At 38.7% G+C, this 18,187-nt stretch overlaps 1 protein-coding gene and 1 pseudogene across 1 annotated transcript in view; one reads left to right on the top strand and one right to left on the bottom strand.

Moving 5' to 3' along the window:
- EFHC2 (EF-hand domain (C-terminal) containing 2) overlaps positions 1–18,187 on the bottom strand; it is a 386,962-nt gene that overhangs the window by 245,358 nt on the left and 123,417 nt on the right. The gene's annotated exons all lie outside the window — the stretch shown is intronic.
- On the top strand, positions 4,740–5,374 carry LOC102865265 (annotated as a pseudogene).

The raw sequence follows: 18,187 nt of genomic DNA, 5'->3' as shown, positions 1-18,187 counted from the left end.
ACATCCTCCCACAACTCATCTGGTCTTCGCTCATTAGTGTTCAAGGCCTCAAACCTGTTCCTGAGATGGTTCTGAAATTCAGGTGGGATGACTTTAAAGTCGTATTTTGGCTCCTGTGGATTCGGTTTAATTTTCCTCAGCTTCAGCTTGAACTTGCATATGAGTAGTTGGTGTAGATGATTTATTCAACAGCTAAGAGTGTCTTCAGAAATTCCATCTATCTTGTATTTGTATTTTACTGTAAAAAAAATAAGCAAGTAAGTACTGATTTTTTTTCTGTAAAATTTTTAATCAGAATTTCACATTTTCTTAGGAAAGAAATACTGAACAACTCTTTAGGCCTTTAAATCATAATAATCACAATCACCATTTTAATCTAAGATGTGCATACATATACATTTTTCATTTAAACCTCAAAAATCTCATGAGGCAGACCAATCATGTCATATATTAAATTTATAAATGAGGAAACCAGAGCTCACACACTCAAAATAAAATCTTTTAAAAAAATTACAGTCTCACTACTCTTCAGCCACAATAATCTGAGGGAAGATAAGAAGGGATCATAATAGAAGAAAGGATTAATCATGAAAGATAGGTGTCAGGGTTGTATCCTTTCTCTGTACCTACTTAATCTGTATACTGAGCATATCATCCTAGAAATTGGACTACTGGAAGAAGAGTGTGGCACCAGGATTGGAGGAAGGTTCACAAACAACTTGCAGTACACAGATGACACAACCTTGCTTGCAGAAAGTGAAGAATACTTGAAACACTTACTGAATGAGATAAAACACAATTGCTCTTTCTATGGATTACATTAAAAAAAAAAAAGAAAAAAAGCCCAAAAAAATTCTCACCTCTGACCAATAGGCAACATCATGATAGATGGTAAAAAGATTGAAGTTATTAAGAATTTAATTTTACTTGGATCCACAATTAATACCAGCAGTGACATGGTAACATGCAGTCAAGAAGTCAAAAGACAAGGGAGCTCTGGTGGCCAGCCTAGTGGCAGGAAGCTGCATTGCATTCCCAGAGGAGTGTGGTTTGAATCCACCAGATGCTCTGCTGGAGAAGGAGGGACAATCTCCTCCTGTACCAGTCAGATCTGATTTGACTGTACACATCATCATCATCATCTTCATCATCATAGAATTCAAAAGACATGTTGCATCTGGAAAATTTACTGTCAAGGACTTCTCCAAAGTGCTAAAAAGCAAGGATGTCAGTTGAAAGACTAAGGTATGCCTTATCCAAACCATGCTCTTTTCATTATTTCCTATGCATCTGAAAGTTGGACAAAGAATAAAGAAAAACCCATGCCTTTGAGTTGTGATGTTAAGAAACAGCACGGAATATCCAATGAACTATCAAAAAAATAATTAAGTCTGTCTTGAAGGAAGTGCAACCAAGGTGCTCCTTAAAGACAAGGATGGTGAAAGTTCATTTTACATAATTTAGGCATGCTCTCAGAAAGGGTCAGTTCTTGAAAATGGACATCTTGCCGGGAAAGATGGAGGGTTGGTCATAGAAAGAGAAGACCTTCAAGAAGATGGATTGACACAGTGACTATAACAATTAGAGAATATATCAAGCATATTAGAGAACATGAGGATGGCACACAATAAAAAAAAGTTCATATATGTTGTTCAAAGAGTCATTATATGGCATAGTTGACTAAATGACATCCAACAATAACAAGGAGGAAGAATCAGAGGCAAAACAGAATAAAAAAAGTTTCTATTCAGAAATTTCCAGGCACCATGAAAAGGAGGTAGAAATGATAGAGTTACTTTTCCTAAAAACCAAACATAAAACAGCATGTTTTCTTTATCTGACAGCAAATTTCCAGTCAGAGCTTACTTAACAACAACAACTGTCTATGGAGCTGCTGATAAAAATAATTGTTCTGTTGTGTATTCAACTCTGTGATTAAAATAATAACATTGTTGTTGTTGTTATGTGCCGTCGAGTCATTTGCGACTCATAGGGACCCTATGTACAAAAGCCCTAAACCCTGCTCTATCCTGTGCCAATCGCATTGCCTCTGACACACCCATCCCGATTACCCCAGTCACTGAATCAATCCACCTCATAGAGGGTCTCCCCCTCCTGCGCTGTCTCCCTACCCTACCAAGCATGATGCCCCTCTCCAAGGACCTGTCTCTCCTTACAACATGTCCAAAGTATGTCAGACGAAGCCCCAGAATCTTTGCCTCCAAAGAGTAGCCTGGTTTAGCCCTCTCTAGGATGAATCTGTTTGTTTTCTTGGCAGTCCATGAAACATTCAGTACTCTTCCCTAGCACCACAGCTCAAAGGCATCAATTCTCCTTCTGTCCTCCCTAGTCATTGTCCAACTCTCTGATGCCTAACAAGTGATTGCAAAGACCATGGCCTTAGTCTCCAGAGAGACACCGTTGCTCATGAGTACTTTAGAGAGGTCCCTAACAGCAGACTGTCCCATCGCAATACGTTTTTTGTTTGTTGGCTGCTGGTGCCAAGAGTGTTGACCATGGAGCCGAGCAAACTGAAGCTGTGAACAATCTCAATCTCTTCGCCATCCATCCTGATGCTACCGATTGGTCCAGTGTTGAGAATCTTTGTCTTCTTGACATTGAGCCTCAGTCCATACTGAAGACTGCAGTCCTTGACCCTCTGCAGTAAGTGCATGAGGTCCTCCTCAGCTTCGGCAAGCAGGGTTGTGTCATCTGCATAACGCAGATTGTTGATAGATCTTCCACCAATCCTAATGCCACGCTTCTCCTTATAGAGCCCAGCCTCTCGGATAATCTGCTCTCCATACAGGTTGAAAAGGTATGGAGATAGGACACATCCCTGGCGTACACCCTTCCCAATTTTGAACCGTGCAGTGTTGCCCTGCTCTGTTCTGATGACTGCCTCTTGGTCCAAGTATAGGTTTCGCATTAGCATGATTAAATGTTCTGGGATTCCCATTCTTCTCAGAGTCAGCCACAGTTTGTTATGGTCCACACAGTCAAATGCCTTTGCATAATCAATGAAACACAGATAGACAATCCTCTGGTATTCTCTGCTTTCAGGTAAGATCCGTCTAACATCAGCTACAGTATCCCTAGTACCACGACCCCTTCTAAACTCAGCCTGGACTTCTGGCAGTTTTCTGTTGATGTACTGTTCCAGTCGTTTTTGGATAATCTTCAGTAGAATCTTGCCTGCATGTGAAATCAATGATAATGTTCTGTAGTTTCCACACTCAGCTGGGTCACCCTCCTTTGGGATAGGAACAAATATAGATCTCTTCCAGTCAGTTGGCCAAGTGGTTGTTCTCCAGATTTCTTGGCACAACTTTGTGAGCACATCCGGGACAGCATCTGTTAGCTGAAATATGACAATTGGTATACCGTCTATTCCGGGGGCCTTATTTTTTGCTATTTCCTTCAAAACAGCTTGAACTTCTTCCTTCATCACCATAGGCTCTTGCTCAAATTTTATTTCATCAAATTCTTCTGTATCTGCCAATTCCTTTCGATACAATGACTCAGTATATAAGTTGGAAAAAACCCAATAATATTTTATATCAGTAAACTGAGTGAAAACTTGATGAAGAAAAACTATTATTTCTGAATATTTACAGGACTTTGGTCTCTGAAAATTATAAAACAACATTATTAAATTTTAAGAGAAGAAGAAGAAGAAGCTAGTTCTAGAAACAAGACCCCAGAATCAGAAATTCTATGGATGGAAGAGGATATTCAAATGATCATTCTTAACTGAGAAGAACTGTTATAGAAGCTATCAGAATGTCATGGCATGATGCCAATTTTCACCTTTTCTTTAGCATGGATTTGTTTGGAAAAGTTAGTATTTGACCAACAATTATTCTGTTAGGCAACTAAAGACAAACTTACAGAATTAACTTCTGATTTTCTTGATTCATCGTTACTGTTGTTAGGAATGCTTGAAAAAGACATTTAAATGATTGTTCTAAATACTCACAGACAAAACAGAACTTCCCTGAAACGAATCATCATATTAAGTATTTCAAGAGAGACTGATTTTTCTCCAAACAAAACTTGTTGCCAAAGCGGTGATTTCTGTTTGCTTTCTAAGAGATTTGCCATAGTCCTTCAAGTATAAGTATATCCACTCTGCTGACAAATAGAATCTTGTTAAATATCATGGTTATTCTGCATGCTGCAGACATTCCTTGGGCTGTGTATTCATTCACTCAAGGAAATTTTTGGTTAGAGAAGTCTATCAGAAATTTTGACGTTTTCAAAACCTGCTTCAGAATTGTTTCAAAGTTGATATACATTGTGTCTCATGTTATGCTTTACTGTGTTTCATAAAATCATTCCCATGAATTATGTTTTATAAAGGTAAAGGAAATGGGAAAGATCTGGCGGGGACCATAGTCCAATGGTGATTAATTTTACAAAACAGAATTGTTTTTTTGCTAAGGTTAGTCCTCCTGAATACTTGCAAATAATATTCCTTTCCACACAAATACTTTTCAGATAAATTATTATTAATATCTTCCATTTGCTTCTGAAGTTTGAAATCAAGACACTCAGAAAACCGGGGTGGGTGCGGGGGGGGGTGCTGGGGGAGGTGAAATAAAGCATTTCTAAGAGACTCACATAGGTTACATTTCCTAACTAGTCTCAGAAGTAACTAAAATCATGGATAGGGACCATGAGTATGAGTTTTTCACTAAAAAAGTGATGACCTTACTCAGCCATCAGGGTAAGCTAAGATGGGCACCTCTAAGTACATCCAGGATCTGTGGCAGAAGTTTTCTCCTGCTGGTGTGCTGCTGGCAGTACCACCAGCTCTCAGTGCTGCACCAGACTTTGTGCCCACGCAGTCTGACAAGGTGTGCAGGCTGGACTACAAGGCCAAGCAAGGCTATGTCATTTACAGGATTCTAATTCTCCAGGGTGTCCGCAAACACTCTGTCCATAAGGGAGCAACCTGTGGCAAGCCTGTCCAACATGGTGTTAACCAGCTGAAATTTGCACAAAGCCTTCAGTTGAGCTGGCCACCACTGCGGGGCCCTGAGGGTCTTGAATTATTACTGGGTAGGTGAATATTCCGCATATAACATTTTTAATAAAATGTTTATTTTATACTGTTTTGGTTTTTTTTTTACATTATCCTCAGTGATCGGTTCCATAAAGTAATCAGAAGAAACTCCGACACCCAGTGAATCACAAAACCTATCCACACACTGGAGATGCAAGGGCTGACATCCACTGATGCAAGAGCCACGGCCTCTGGAAGGGCGGTAAGTTCCATCACACCTTTAGTGGTTTGCGCTTTGCTGCCTAGAGAAGATGCAACACCCTGCGGCTCCACCAAGAACATAGTGTTTGTAAAGTTTGTCACTAATAAACCATTGAGGACAGCCAGTGTCTACTTACTCTACGTGTTCTTTGTTTGTTAAAACAGTACTTGTCTGCAGATTGTTTCATGAATGCATTGTCAAACTATGACATGAAACATGCAATAATGTTAGGGGGAAAGTGATAGCCATTAACTTAACTCAAGTCGCTAAAATGCAGGTTTGAGATGTTTTGTGACCTTTGGTCCATTATTTATGAGAATCTGGAATGATGATATAGAATTTTGTTTTTCAAAGCTAAGCTTAGTAAAGAAATACCTTAGTGCAAAAATTTGATGGGGCAGGGTGAGGAAAATTGAAAGAATTTGTTCTTAAAAACAATGTATTCTGATTTTGTAAATAAACTAGTAGACAATTAAAAACTAAATGAAAATATTTCCTTGTTAAAGCAATCAAATTACACAATTCAGATAATCATGTTGTTTTTGTTATTGTTGTTATGTGACTTTGAGTCAAAACGGACTCATAGCTGACTCTCCAATGAGTTTTCAGAGGCTGTAAAATCACTATGGAAGGAAGCAATCCATCTTTCTTCCACAAAGCAGCTGGTAGATTTGAACTATGTCTCTTAACTATAGGCCACCAGTTGTTGTTATGTATTGTCGAATTGCTGATTCATAGCAATCTTATGCTCTGTACGAAGACAGATATTTCCTGGTGTAGTCTTATTCTGATTTAGAACCATGCAGTGTTTCCTTGTTCTATTCAGATAACTGCTTCCTGGTCCAAGTATATGTTATGCATATTAGTATGATCAGGTATTCTGAAATTCCCCTTCTTCTCAATGTTAGCCACAATCTGTTGTGGTACACACAGCCAAAAGCCTTTGCATAGTCAATGAAGCACAGTTAGACATTCTTCTACAATTCTCTCCTCTCAGGCAAGATTCATCTGATTTTTTTTAATTTTAGGTATTCTTTACTCATTATCCAATTTTCACATTTATTTGAAAAATATCATAGCTTTTATCAGGCTCTACTTAATCATTACACTTACATCCTTGCTCTGTAACATTTTAAAGAGGTTGCCCAGGGCAATACATCTTTTGATTTCTTGACTGTTGCTTCAATGAGTGTTGATTGTCGACCCAAGTAAAAGGAAACAACAATTTCAATCTTTTTTCCCATCTATCATGATGTTGTTTAGTGATCCAGTGGGAAAATGTTCATTTTCTTTATGTTCAAGTGTATGCCATACTGTATGGAGACTAGTCTTTGACATTTTTTCAAGTATTCTTCACTTTATGTAAATAAGGTTATTCCTTAGGATACAATACTCTCCTACATTGTCCTCAGTAAAGTATGTGAAACACACATTGAAGAGTGACCCTCATAGAGTAAAAAATTAATGAAAATGAACTATATAGCGACAGAAAGTAAATCAGAAGTGATTGATAGATAATTCCAGAAGAACCCGAAGAGAAAAACAAGTTATATCCAAAGTAGATCATTAGTGCTTCCTTATTACCAGAGATATAACACCAGACCTCTTGAAATTGTACAAGATTTAAAAAAAAAAACTAAAAAAAAAACCATATCAACAAACTTGGGCCATATTGCTTGGCAATAAAGAGGGATATTAACTATGATATCCGCAGTGCCTTGGCCTCTTCTAAACCCAGCTTATATTTCATGATAGCTCTCTGTCAAGTCACTTTTGGATAATCTCCAGTAAGATTCTGCTTGCATGTGATGTTAGTGATATTGTTCGATAATTGCCATACTCAGTTGGATCACCTTTCTCTGAAATGGGAATAAATATGGATCTCTTCCAGTCAGTTGGCCAGGTCCTCCAGATCTGTCCTCCAGATTACTTGGCACAGCCTGGTGAGCACATCCAGGGCAGCATCTGTTGTGTGAAATATGTTGGTTGATATTCCATCAATTCCTGGGGCTCCTTTTTTTCTTTTCAAATTCCCTCAGAGTAGCATGAATTTCCTCTTTAGTCGCCATTGCCTTCCTCAAATAATCAAATACAAAACCAAAATATTTTCATACAAATTAAAAACTGTAAATGTTCTCCTTTTATTTTCTTTTGGATGACAGAAGAAGAATCAATGCCTTCAAGTTGTGGTGCTGGAGTAGAGTCTTGAACATACAATGGACTGCCAACAAAACAAATAGATCCGTCTTGGAGAGGGTGAAACCAAGTCTCTCCTTGGAGGCTAGGATTTTAAAGCTCCACCTCACTTACTTTGGGCATGTGGCCAAGAGAGATCAGTCCTTTGAGAAGGACATCATGCCTGGAAGGGTGGACGGACACCGCAGGAGAGGAAGACCCTGAATGAGAGCTGGGGCGATGGGAGTTGGTGTGTCAAAATTAGTGACACTGGATCAGGACAGGGAAGGGTTAAGAGGTGCTGTACATAGGGTCACTACAGGTGACTCAACCAATAACATTCTATGACAGGCTGGGAAGCAGGAGTGGCATCCACTTCCTAAACAACTTGCCTCCAGAAACTCTATGAACTTTGATAAATGTCAATAGTTGTACAGGGGCTTCAGACCTTTTGTTCATAGGGTTGCTATGAGTCATGCTTGACTCGAAGGCAATCAACACAACAACAACATAAATTGAAAATTTTCCAAACTGCCCACACCTGATGGTTAGTTAAATAAAATTGATCTACCTTCTAGAATCCAATTGCTTTAAACAAGAGGCTCTCAGTCAGGCCTCAACCAACTTTTAACGACAAAGGTCTGCCCATCAGATCCTAATTGGTTCAAACAAGAAACTTCCAGGACACAAATGATTGTTAAGTAAATAAAAAAGACCAAACAGACCAAACCTGACTGTTAATTAAGTAAAAATGGTCTATCTTCCAGAATCCAGTTGCTTCAAACAAGAGGCACTCAGACAGGCATAAAAAAAATTTTCTTTAAAATAAAAAAAAATCTTTTTATTTTGTATTTGTTTGCTTACAAACATTAATTTTCACACTATCCTTCATTCACATTGTGTTTCACACATTATGTTCCTTACATTGCATTTCATGCAATAATTCCCATTCATTATGTTTTATAAAAAAATCAACATTAAAATATGCCCATCATTGCCCTGTCTTTCCATATCCCCTCTGGAGATTTCCTATATTCTCTACCCACCCCTCCCTCCACCCATCAAATTGAATGATCCTATGATGTTCCCCCTGCCCATCCTCATCCCTCTGCTCCTACCCTCCATCCCTTGGATCCTCTTACAAGTTTTAGTAGTTATCTTTCTATTTCTACAATAATGGTCTTACATAGTAATTGTCTTTTGGGGTCTGAGTTAGTTCATGCAGCACAATGCTCTCCAGTCCTTGCCAAGTTATGAAGAAATTTTCTAAATAATTTCTCCTGTGTGCTGCACAGTAGTCAATCATGTGAATGTACCACAATTTTTCAATCCTTTAGATTGTTCTTAGACATCTTGGCTGTTTCCATGTTCTTGTGATGAAAATTGATGTATAAACCTCCACTTGTGTTTCAGTTCTAATTTTCTCAGAGTATATTCCAAACAGTTGAATAGCTGGGTCCTATGGAATTTCTGTGTTCCATTTTTTGAGAAAATGCCAAACTGCCTACCAGAGTAGTTGTACCATTTTACAATCCTATCAACAGCATATGAGAATTCCTATCTCTCTGTATCCTCTCCAACATTTATTTGTTGCTGTCCTCTTAAACTTAGCCACAGCTACAGGGGTGAGATGGTACCCCATTATGCATCTCTCTTATTGCCATTGATTTTGAGCATTTCTACATGTTTTTTGACCATTTGAGTGTCTTCCTTTGTGAAAGATCTATGTCTTTTGCCCATTTTGTAAGTGGGTCATCAGTCTTTTTCTTGTGGAGGACCAGTAATATTCTATAAACCTTTGTTATGAGACCCTTGTCTGAAATGGTATTGCCAAATGTTTCCCCAGTCAATAGGTTTTCTTTTCACCCTGTTGGGGAAAGGTGGACTTTGTGTGTTGGGTTTTATTGTTGTTGTTGTTGTTGATGATGATGATGTTGTTATTTTTTCCAATGGTTCTATTTTTTTACATAATTTTTTAACTTACAAAGTTTCTATACATTGTGTTTCATACTATTTTTCATTCACATTGTGTTTCATACAATCATTCTCATGCATTGTTTTATAAAATTTTTATGAGCACAGGGATTTAATATTTAGAAGGTACAATTCACTAATTTCATCCTCCCCTGGTTGTGTATTTCTGGTTGTATTTGTCAGCGTTTTTATACCTTTTAAGCTTGGTCTTACTTAGTTTCTTATGATCTTTATGGTTTGGGGCTCTACACCTAGGTCTCACATTGACCTTTAGTTGATTGATTTTTTTTAAAAAATTTTTTTAGTATAGTGAGAGGTATATATCCAGCTTTAGCTTTCTGCAGGTAGTAGTCCATTTTTTCCAGCACCATTTGTTGAAGATGTTGTAATTTGCCCATTTAATCAATGTTATTTTCTTGTTGAATAGGAGTTGACCATAGACAGATGGGTTAATTTCAGGGTTCTTGATTCTTCCCATTGGTCTAACTCTCTGTCATTGTTCTAGTACTATGCTGTTTTGATTATTACAGCTATGTAATAGGCTTTGAGATCAGAGAGTGCTTTGTGTCCCACCTCAGTCTTGTTTTTCAGAAGTGCTATCCTTATTCAAAGTCTCTTTCTGCTCCAAATAAACTTGCCAATTGCCTTTTCTATCTCTTTGAAAACCAACTTTTAATCACAAACGTCTGTGCACTGCCTCCTAATTAATTTAAACAAGAGACGTGCAGTGTACAACTGATTGTCAATTAAATAAATAAGACAAAACAGCTCACACCTTACTGTTGTTGTTGTTGCTATGTGCAGTCAAGTCGTTTGCGACTCAGAGCGACCCTATCTATGTACAATAGCCCTAAACCCTGCTCTATCCTGTGCCAATCACATTGCCTCTGACACACCCATCACGATTACCTCAGTCACTGAATCAATCCACCTCATAGAGGGTCTTCCCCTCCTGCGCTGTCCCTCCACCCTACCAAGCATGATGTCCCTCTCCAAGGACCTGTCTCTCCTTACAACATGTCCAAAGTATGTCGGACGAAGCCCCATAATCCTTGCCTCCAAGGAGTAGCCTGGTTTAACCCTCTCTAGGATGAATCTGTTTGTTTTCTTGGCAGTCCATGGTACATTCAATACTCTTCTCCAGCACCACAGCTCAAAGGCGTCAATTCTTCTATCCTCCCTAGTCATTGTCCAACTCTCTGATGCCTAACAAGTGATTGCAAAAACCATGGCCTGTATCAGGCGGACCTTAGTCTCCAGAGAGACACCGTTGCTCATGAGTACTTTAGAGAGGTCCCTAACAGCAGACTTTCCCATTGCAATACTTTTTTTTTATTCCCTGGCTTCTGGTGCCAAGAGTGTTGACCATGGAGCCAAACAAACTGAAGCTGTGAAAAATCTCAATCTCTTCGCCATCTATCCTGATGCTACCGATTGGTCCAGTGGTGAGAATCTTTGTCTTCTTGACATTGAGCCTCAGTCCATACTGAAGGCTGCATTCCTTGACCCTCTTCAGTAAGTGCATGAGGTGATCCTCAGTTTCAGCAAGCAGGGTTGTGTCATCTGCATAAGGCAGATTGTTAATAGATCTTCCACCAATCCTGATGCCACACTTCTCCTCACAGAGCCCAGCCTCCCGGATAATCTGCTCTGCATACAGGTTGAAAAGGTATGGAGATAGGGACACATCCCTGGCGTACACCCTTCCCAATTTTGACCCATGCAGTGTTGCCCTGCTCTGTTCTGATGACTGCCTCTTGGTTCAAGTATAGGTTTCGCATTAGCACGATTAAATGTTCTGGGATTCCCATTCTTCTCAGAGTCAGCCACAGTTTGTTATGATCCACAAAGTCAAATGCCTTTGAATGAAATAAAAATTGCCTACCTTCCAGAATCCAAAAGCTTCTAACAAGAGGCTCTCAGACAGGCCTCAAAAAAAACTTTAATCACAAAGGAACACCCACCCGGTCTTAATAGGTTTAAACAAGAGATTTCTAGCCCACAATGATTTCTAATTAAATAAAAAAGCGCAAACAGCCCACTCCTGACAGTTAATTAAATAAAAATTACTTACCTTCCAGAAGCAAACTACTTCAAACTAGAGGCTCTCAGGCAGGATCAAACCAACTTTTAAGCACAAATGCCCACCCATTCGGTCATAATTGGTTTTCAAAAATAATTCCTACAAATGATTTATAGTTTTATAAACTAACTGTCCATGCTTGACTGTTAATTAGAAAAAAACAATCCACCTTCCAGATTCCAACTGCTTCAAACAAGAGGCTCTCAGGCAGGCCCCAAACAACTTTTAACCACAAAGATCTGTTCACCAAGCCCTAACTGGTTTAAACAAGAGAATCTCAGACCACAACTGTTTATAATTAACTTTAAAAAAGACTAAACAGCCCATATTTGAATGTTAATTAAATAAAAATTACTAACTTTCCAGATTCCAATTGTGTGAAACAAAAAGCACTCAGGCAAGGCCCAAAAACTTTTAATCACAAAGATTTGCTCACTGGCTTAAACAAGAAGACTTCTAATACAACTATTATAAAATAAAAAAGAACAAACAGCCCACACCTGATTGTTAATTAAATAAAAATGACCTACTTTCTAGAATCAACTGCTTAAAACAAGAGTGTCTCAGGCTAGACTGAACGAAGTATTAAACATTTGATTGTTAATTATATAAAAAGGTCAAAAAGCCCACACCTGACTTCTAATTATATAAAAACAACCTACACTTCGAATAAACCCTATGAACAGTAGAAGAAAGTGGCTGTTTATAGTAGTAGTGGTAGAGCCCAGATTGGAAGTCAGTAGAAATGAGGAAAAATAATGTGACCATCCCTTAATAATTAGAACAGGAAATGTAAGTAGCTTGAATGTTAAAAACTAGAAGTTATGAAATAGAACACATTAACAACAACATATTAGGTATTATTGAGATGAGATGGACTAGTTTTGGCCACTCTGAATCAAATAATCATATTGTATACTATTCTAGGAAAGAAAAACATAAAAAAAATTGTTTTGCATTCATAGTCAAGAAGTCAATGTCAAGGTCTACCCTGAAGTAAAATGTGAGTGATACCACAATAAATATACACATAAAAAGATTACCTGTTAATATGATTATTACTCAAATATATTTTCCTCTATCTAGAGTAAAAGAGGGGAAATTTTAAAATTTTTACTAAATCTTGAAGTCTGAAATTGACCAACCATGCAGTAAAGATGCATTAATAATAATTGATGACTGCAAAGCAAAAATTGGAAAATGTGAAGAAGAAGGAATGTTGTTGTTCTTGTTCTTATGGGCCATCAAGCCACTTCCAACTCATGGTGATCCTATGTACAGCAACTTTAAAGCCTGCCCTGTCCTAAGCCAGTCTCACTGATTCTGACACACCTCTCCCCATTGTCCCAGTTACTGTGTCAATTCATCTTATCCAGGGTCTTCCTTTCCTGTGCTGTCCCTCCACCCTTCCAAGAATAATGTGCTTCTCCAAGGACTGGTTCCTCCTGGCCACATCCCCAAATTATGTGAGATAGAGCTTCAAAATTCTAGCTCCAAAGGGAAACTTGGTTTCACTCTGTTCAAGACAGACCTATTTGTTTTCTTGGCAGTCCATAGTATGTTCAAGACTCTTCTCCAGAACCCCAACTTGAAGACATTGACATCTGGAGATGTCCCTGAGAGCATATTTTCCCAATGCAATTCAGCTTTGGATTTCCTGATTGCTGATGCCAAGAGTGTTGACTGTGGAGCCAAGCAAGCTGCAAGTATTAACAATCTCAATTTCTTCTCCATCTATCATGGTGCTACGAACTTGTCCAGTGATGAGAAATTTTGTTTTCTTGATGTTGAACTTCAATCCATATTGAAGACTACAGTCTTTGACTTTCTGCAGCAAGCACTTCAGATTTTCCTCACTTTCAGCAAACAAGGTTGTGTCATCTGTGTAACATAGGTTGTTGGTAAGTCTTCCTCCAATACTGATGCCACACTTCTCTTCATAAAGTCCAGGTTCAGAATGATATCTTCTGCATATAGACTGAAAAAAGATGGAGACAGGTCACATCCCTGATGCACTCCTTTCCTGATTTTGTGTCACACAGTGTTTCCTTGCTCTGTTCTGAAGACTGTTTCACATATGCACAATCTGAAATTCCCATTCTCCTCAAGGTTAGCCACAATTTGTTGTGATCCACTGTCAAAAGCCTTTGCATAGTCAATGAAACAAAGATAGACATTCCTCTGGTACTCTTTGCTTTCTGCCACGATCCATCCATGACATGGTGATAATATCATGGGTGATAACACCTTCTAAATCCAGATTTTAGTTCTGGTAGTTTGCTGTCAGACATTACTTGGCATGATTATGTCAGCATGATTTTGCTTGTGTGTGGTGTCAGTGATATTGTTCAATACTTTGCACTCTCTGTCCGGTTTCCTTTTCTTGAAATGGGAATAAATATGAATCTTTTCCAGTAAGTTGGCCATGTAGTTGTCCTCCAGATTTCTTGGCACAACCTGGTGAGCACATCTAGGTCAGCATCTATTTGTTGAAATATGACAATTGGCAGTCCATCAATTCCTGGAAGTTTGAAGAAAGAATAGTAGTTTGAAAATATGGGCTTAATGATAGAAATATGGCTAGAAATGGAATGATAAAATTTAGCATTGTGAATGATACATTCATTGAAAATTATATTTTTAATAGACAGAAATGGCAAATTTACACAAGGATCTCATCTAATGGACTGCATAGAAATTAGATTGACTACATTTATGGAAATAATATTTGGAGAAACTCAAAATCAGCACTCAAAACGAGGCCAGGAATGGAATGTGGAGCAAACTCATGTGAAAGTTCAAACTGAGGCCAAAGAAAATAAAAATATGTCCACAAGAACCAAAATATGATCTTGAATCTACTCCATATGAATTTGAAAATCATTTTAACATTAAGTTTGAAGCACTGGACACCAGTGATGAAAGACTGGATGAGTTCTATGATGATATCAAGGATATCCATAAAGAGGGTCATTACAAAAACAGACAGGAAGACAATACATAAATGGATGTCAGAAGCAGCTCTAAAAATTGCACTAGAGCATTTAGAAGCCAAAACAAAGGGAAAACATGCAAAGTAAAAGAGCTAAACAGATTATTTCAAAGGGCAGCTTGATAAGAGAAAACAAAATATTATAATGGAATGTGTAAAGAGCTGGAATTAGAGAATAAAATGGCAAGAAATCTGTTTCAATTAACAGATGCAGCTCCAGATGTGCTGACCAGTTTGTGTCAGGAAATTTGGAGGACAGCTGACTGGAAAAGAACCATACTTGTCCCCATTCCTAAGAAAAGTGAACCAATAGAATGTGAAAACTGTTGAACAATATCAGTAATATCACATGCAAGCAAAATACTTCTATAGATAATGTAAAAAATGGCATAGACAGGGAACTACCTGAAGTTCAAGCAGGATTTAGAAGAGAGTATGGTACAAGGGTAGTTATGCTGATGTCAGATGGATCCTAGGTGAAAGTAAAGAATACCAGAAGAAAGTCTATGTTTTCTTGACTCTGCAATGCCATTTGTGTGAATCATAACAAGTTATGTCTAGCATTGAGAATAATGAGAATCCCAGAGCACTTAATCGTGTTCATGTAAAACCTGTACCTAGAATGAAATGCTGTTGTGTGAACAAAGAAATACAGTTGTTGTTGTTGTTGTTGTTGTTGTTATGTGCCCTCAAGTCACCTGCAACTTGTAGCAACCCTATGTACAACAGCCCTAAACCCTGTTCTGTCCTGTGAAAATCTCTGTCACACTTACCCCCATTACCCCAGTCATTGAATCAATCTATCTCATTGAGGGTCTTCCTCTCGTGCACTGTCCTTCCACCTTCCCAAGCATGACGTCCCTCTCCAAGGACTGGTCACTCCTTGCAGCGTGTCCAAAGTATGTCAGATGACGCTTCAGAATCCTTTCCTCCAAGGAGCAGCCTGGCTTCACCCTCTCCAGGACAAACCTGTTTGTTCGCTTAGCAGTCCATGGTATATTCAACACTCTTCTCCAACATCACAACTCAAAGGTATCAATTCTCCTTCTATCATCCTTAGTCATTGTCCAGCTCTCTGACACATAAAAAATGATTGCAAAGACCAAGGCCTGTATCAGGCACACCTTAGTCTCTAGACTGACATTGTTGCTCTTCAGTACTTTAGAGAGGTCTCTAACCACAGACTTTCCCATCACAACATGTCTTTTTATTTCCTGGCTGCTGGTGCCAAGAGTATTGATTGCAGAGCCACGCAAACTAAAGCTGTGTACAATCTCAATCTCTTCACCATCCATCATGATGCTACCAATTGGCCCAGGGGTGACAATCTTCCTCTTTTTCACTGACCCTCGACCTTTCCAAGCACGATGTCCCTCTCCATGGAATAGCTTCTTCTAGCAACATGACCAAAGTCCCTCTCCAAGGAATAGCTTTTCCTAGCAATATGACCAAAGTATGTAAGATGAAGTTTCAAAATCTTTACTTCCAATGGGCACACTGGCTGCACTTTCTCTAAGGCAAATTTGTTCTTTTCACAAGTCCTTGGGATATTCAGTACTTTGAATATCATCAATTCTTCTTCTGTCATCCATATTCATTGTCCAACTCTCTGATGCAAAGCAGGTGATCAGAAAGATCATGGCCTGAATCTGATGCTCCTTAGTCCTCAAACTAGTATCATTGCTCCTCAATAATTTGAAGAAGTCCCTAACCGCAGGCTTTCCCACTGCAAAACATCTCCTGATTTTCTGACTGGTAATACCAAAGGTGTTAATTATGAATTTAAGCAAGAAGAAATTGTTGACAACTTCAACATTTTCTTCATCTTTCATAAAGTCATTTATTAGTCCACTGCTAAGAATTTTTGTTCTCTTGATACTGAGACACAGTCCATACTGAAGGTTGTATTCTTTTATCTTCTGCAACAAGGATCTCAAATCCTTCTCCTTTTCAACAAGTAAGTTTGTGTCATCTGCATAATGCAGATTATTGATGAGACTTCCTTTGATCTTGACACCACATTTTTTTTCATCCAGCATATTGAGTAATTTAAGCTAGAAGGGAGCCTTTTTAAAATTAATTTTAAGGAAAAATTACAGGGACTTTGGGTTTCCATTCATTCATTGTTGCACCTTTCTCCCTGCTCACCCCTCCCCCCCAGTACACACTTCTCTTTGAAAAGGAAAAGAAAAATTCTTTCATTGTTTTACAATCCGTCCCCCCAGGTCCACTGCACTATGCAGCCTTCGTTCTGGACTCGTCATGACAATAATACTTAATCACATATCCCTTGGAAACAGTTTTCTCCCTCATCTGTTTCAAATCAATATACATTATTTGTTCCATCTTTCTCAGTCTCCCCCCAACCCTGATGTGAGTCATGTTTTACAACAGTAGCATGATGCAATGTTTGTCCCTTTGTGACTCAGATATTTCGTTCAGCATAATGTCCTCCAGGGCCACCCGTTTTGAATAATATTGTATGAGTTCCTTGTTTTTCAACGCAGCATAGTATTCCATTGTGAGAATATACCACAGCTTCGCTTTCCATTCGTTTGTTGATGGGCGCTTAGGCTGTTTCCAACTCCTTGCTATTGTGAACAATGACGCGATTAACATGGGTGTGCATATATATGCTTGGGTGGCATTTATGGTCTCTTTGGGGTATTTTCCCAGTAGTGGAACTGCTGGGTCAGGTGGCATCTCTATTTGCAAACTTTTGAGAAAGTGTCACACTGCCTTCAACAGTGGTTGGACCATTTTGCACTTCCACCAACAGTGAATAAGGGTTCCAGTTTCTCCACAACCTCGCCAGCATTTATAGCTTGCTGCTCTGTTTTATTTTGCTATTCTTACTGGGGTGAGATGATATCTCATAGTCGTTTTGATTTGCATCTCTCTTAGAGCTAGGGATTTTGAACATTTCGTCATGTGCTTGTTGGCCATCTGAATGTCTTTGATGAAGTGTCTGTTCATATCCTTTGCCTATTTTTCAGTTGGATTGTTTGCCTTTATCTTGTTGTGGTACTCAAGTATCTTATAAATTCGAGATATAAGTCCCTTATCTGACATGTTATTTCCAAACACGTTTTCCCAGTCTGTGGCTTCCCTTTTTACCCTGTTGGAGAAGTTTTTGGATGTGCATAGGGATTTGATTCTTAGAAGGTCCCATTCATCTATTTTATTTTCTCCTGCTTTTAGATTTTTCAGGATACTTGGAAGACTGCTTAGGTTGTGGATTAGGACTTCTACAGTTCTTCCAAGCTTTACTTTAATGAAGTTTATAGTCCTTGATTTTAGTCCTAGGTCCATGATCCACCTAGAGTGTATGGATTTTTGTGTATGGAGTTAAGTATGGATCTTGATTGAATATTTTGCAGATAGTTTTCCAATTTTGCCAACACCATTTGTTAAAAAGGCTGTCATTTCCCCACTCAAGTGATTTCATCTCCTTGTCAAAAATGAGTTGACCATAGGTAGATGGGCTGATTTCCTGGTTCTCAATTCTATTTCACTGATCTATGTGTCTGTCATTGTACCAGTACCATGCTGTCTTAACCAGTATTGTTTTTGTTATGTGTCGTCGAGTCATTTGCGACTCATAGCGACCCCTATGTACAACAGCCCTAAACCCTGCCCTATCCTGTGCCTCTGACACACCCATCCCGATTACCCCAGTCACTGAATCAATCC

This window comes from Elephantulus edwardii, unplaced genomic scaffold (genome assembly GCF_000299155.1).
Source record: "Elephantulus edwardii isolate Elephantulus edwardi_28Jun2011 unplaced genomic scaffold, EleEdw1.0 scaffold00365, whole genome shotgun sequence".
NCBI classification, from domain to species: Eukaryota; Metazoa; Chordata; class Mammalia; order Macroscelidea; family Macroscelididae; genus Elephantulus; species Elephantulus edwardii.
Note: the sequence above shows the minus strand (reverse complement) of the source record. Positions and strands in the feature narration are given on the sequence as shown.